The sequence below is a fragment of the Dermacentor variabilis genome, chromosome 11 (assembly GCF_050947875.1).
Source record: "Dermacentor variabilis isolate Ectoservices chromosome 11, ASM5094787v1, whole genome shotgun sequence".
NCBI classification, from domain to species: Eukaryota; Metazoa; Arthropoda; class Arachnida; order Ixodida; family Ixodidae; genus Dermacentor; species Dermacentor variabilis.
In genome coordinates this window covers 4,823,180-4,827,196 of record NC_134578.1, presented here as the reverse complement: position 1 = coordinate 4,827,196, position 4,017 = coordinate 4,823,180, and the positions used below count along the sequence as shown (strand labels likewise).

The 4,017-nt window shown below is 49.4% G+C and overlaps 1 pseudogene; it reads left to right on the top strand.

The window, feature by feature from the left end:
• The first annotated feature begins 2,890 nt into the window (after positions 1–2,890).
• LOC142565062 (U2 spliceosomal RNA) lies at positions 2,891–3,070 on the top strand (annotated as a pseudogene).
• Positions 3,071–4,017: the final 947 nt, after the last annotated feature.

The window sequence follows — 4,017 nt, the reverse complement described above, 5'->3', positions numbered from 1 at the left end:
TACTTCCAAAAACGCATGGATATTTAGTAAACAGACTTTTTCGATCTGCGCAGCCTCTAAAAAAGTAAAAGTCCCTCCTCCAGCTAGCAACGATGAGAACGGTGAGAGCAATGTCGATAGCCCACCTCGCAAATTGTGAAATCAGCCCATCGTTCTGATTTCACAGGAGGGAGTGTAACTGTGGGTAACCACCTACATTTTGACCTTTTCAACCACTTTGAAAACAAAAAGCTGTCGTAGTAAGTTCGCGTTGTTGTACAGACGTTTCTTATATTTGTATCGCGTTTTTCCCCAAGTGCGCGCATACGTCATGGCTAGCTCGCTCGTCATCGTTGTTTCGTCGATAGACGAGCCAAGCCAACTCATCGAAAACGAAGGCAGTGCCGCTTTTCTGCTCGCTACAAGCGAAGGTTTTTCTGCACACTGTAAGCCAGCAAAAACTTATAATAATAAAAAAGTACACTGCATTTCAATACTATTGAAAAGACCAGGAACCGAGCACACTAGTATATGAAGTCACGTGGTGGACTTCTTATGCAGCTTCCCGCGTGGTGCGAGAAATGGCATTTTCCGTGATTTTTAGTGATGCATTAAAAACATACATCCACGTTTAATGAGAAAGCATGGCTCGTTTTAGCCACTACGATAGGAAATCATTCCATGAGCGGGGTTATCTCGATTCATGTGCCGAGAGGTTGTCTGGCCCTTTAACTTAAGTACCTTGGCCCTTAAGTCTCCTCCAAGCAAGAAACGCATGCTATGTTAAATCCTACTTTTCTTTTTTAATCTCTACTACATTTCATTCACATTCTTCTCCGTCTGAAACGTTCGTACAATCTATTCTTTCACTCCCAGTATTGTCTTTTCTTTTTCTCCGCTTCTTTTCCTGTATAATTCTTATCTACGCGTTTCCCACAACCACCAGATAATTTAGTATAAGCGCATGCACTTATATAGAATGCAGCGAAAGCTATGGCTCGCGTCGGCCAACGGGAGAAAACGTAGCAGGAGCGAGAGGTTGTGTAGAAGCATATCCAATCGGAAAATTGTGGCACAAAATTTGTGGGAGCGCGCGATCGTTGATCATATAACAGCAAAAGAATTTAACTATCTTGACAACGGTTGCGTCTCGTATATAATGTTTTACAATGTTTGTTTATAAGGATGATGTTTCGTGCTGTCCCAAATATTATTGCACATGCGCTGTTTTTTAAATTATTTTCTGTGAATAAATTCAAGAATAAAGCAGGAACCACATGTACGCGCCCGAGAATTCTCCTGGCCACACCCGCGACGGGGGACAACTGAACAGCGGCCAGAAGAGAGGCGCAGCCTAAGGGAAAGTAAACTAGAATAGGGACTATCAGGGCAATTTACTCGGAACATTTAGCACCCTCCCCCCCGGCACCCCCCAAGCACGGTGCATCATGAGTGCAAGTCACAGGGCATCATAGGTCATTGTGCCATTGTGCCCACAAGCCATTGTGGACAGAGTGGGATTCCAGAAATTCGAAAGCTCCCCACTTTTGTTCCCCGGTCAGCGTGGAGGCGTTTTCGAAGCGGACACACAACCTGCCTTCGCCTCCGCCAGCTTCCCAGCTGCATACGTCGACGTCTTGCAGGCCAGTTGGTTCAGAGACGCGATGGAACGCTGCGCCGATGCGCGAAGTCGGGCAGCGTGCAGAGCACGACTGCAAAGCCCGCGAAACGTCACCGATATGTGGCGATGCACGTGCACTGCTGGATGTGCCCTCGCCAGCCAGGTCTTTTAAAAAACTGTACCGTTATTGCCACGCACGACAAATGCAGCGAGGGATCATCGAAGCGTTCCATATTGCAGTGCTATCAAACGGTACGTGTGGTAGCGCACGGCCCTTAGCACTTGATGACAAAGAAATCGAATTTGTGAAAACGAAAGAAACGGAAGTGATGCGCACGCGACTTGAAAAGAGCCATATGACCGTGTACCTTGCTTACTCTCGCTACGTATTCGTTTTGTTTTCCTCCCTGTCATTAAGCATTCGTTAGTCTGCGCTTCGTGTATGTCTATATATAGTAGTCTATAGTAGTATACAGTAGGAGTATACAGTAGTTCTTTACGTCCACATGCAGCATTCCTTCGCGGCGCAGTGTTCCATCAGGTATATAGACATGCGCGCCACTCACTCGTGTCCCCTCGCGAAACCCGTCGGCAGAGGAGAGGGGGAAAACTTTATTGTACGAAGCTGCTCGAGTGCACAAGCGTTCTTGTTCAGCCGTGGTTGCCTTTTCCACACTCTGGCTGACGCCAGCGCGTACATGTGGGACTGTTCGGGCTGTCCGCTTCTTACATTGTGCCGCACGCCCGTTTCACGCTTGTGATTTCCCGTTCAACTGCAAGCGGCCAATTCGCTCTGCGAGAAAGCACACGCAGAGCCAACAAGAGAGCCAGCAGAATGGCTCCGCTACGGTGGCTAGAAGGGAGCCACCGTAGCTCTGCCTGCGACCGGCTCTGGCGACCGACCTTCGCCGCACTGAATCGAGCCGAAGAATTGGCGCTTGCGTGCGACCCAAGCAACTGGCCCGAGCCAACGCATTTCTGTCCTCCACTTCGTTTCCCGAAAGCACATGAAAAATCGTGAGTCATTCCACCCTGTGAAGACGGATGACCAGCGAAGCTGTTTAGCACACGACACGGAGGTGACAGAGAATTTTGAACAAAGGTACGAACTCATTTACCGTGACTTTTGTGCACATTTGCGTGGACGACGGGACCGCCACCCCGAGCAACCCGACGAAACTAGACACGCGTGACGTTTCGACGTTACCGCCACCGAGGGAGAGCGGAAGGAAAGGAGATACTCAAGTTCTTGGAACGCCGGCAAAGAGACGGCGCCGCTATAACGTAGACATGACTGACGCGGGCGAAAGTGTACTATCTGTTCTTATCAGCTTAATATCTGATACGGATTCTATTTGGACCCAAGATGTTAACCTTATTTTTGCAAATTGACGCAGTGCTTGAAGCCTGCTTCACCTCCTACTAGGGTCGGCCCGGTATTGCACTATTTCTGGAATCGGCGCACAGCTTTTGCACACGCGGAAGAAAAATGCACGGAACCCTAAAACAGCTTCGCTGTAAAATTCGGACCCATCTGGCACCACTCTCCACTGTGGCGGCATCACGTTGCTCGGACATAGAATGTGGGCAGATTCCGAAGGCAGTGCAATCGACACAGCGTCACGGGGGAAGGGCGCGAGAAACTGGCGCCAGGCGCTCGAACAAACAAAAACTGGGAGTGCGCGCGTAAGCTTAAGAGTGGAACGCGACAGCATTCAAAGATCCCTGCTCACGCTGCCCGGCAACTGTAGCTTACGTAACCGTATAATGTTTATCGGGAAACGCTGGCGCCGAACGCCATGCACGAAAAGAAGCTTTCTTTTTTATTTTTTTTAAATGGTGTTGCAAGGAACCGAGCGGGCCGCGACGCTCCAAGACAGGCCTCGAGCGGCAGCTTGAAAAGGGGTTTGAGTTTCCGCGTAACAGAATTACGTTTTTTCGTATATTCAAATTACAATGCGACGCTATAATATTTTACGAATTTTCTGGCGCATCTTACTTTGAGAAATTCAGTTAGTTCAGTAACGCCTATGCGCCACGGGGAGGGTCTGCGTGGTTCAGGATGTTTTTCTCGGACGCCGGTTTTTCTGCGAGACGGGGCCCGTACAGAGCCGTCACGTTAAAACGACTTTGTCCCGAGAGGAGCATGCGTGCGATATAATGGGCTGCTGTGCTTACAGCTGGAAGCCGTACAGGTTCGATCCCACTGTCGGTCACGCCTACCCGCCTTGGAGGTGTCTATAAAGGAAACTCTATGGTGTGTTGACCGAGCGCGTCAGAGTGTGCACGAGGTTACCTTGATAAACGCGAGTGTTCAAGGTCACCCGTGACGCACGCGCGTGCAACTGCCTAGGCGTCACAACCATCGGATGTAAGTATATGAGGCAGCATACTTTGGCGGTGCTCACTTATGGTCT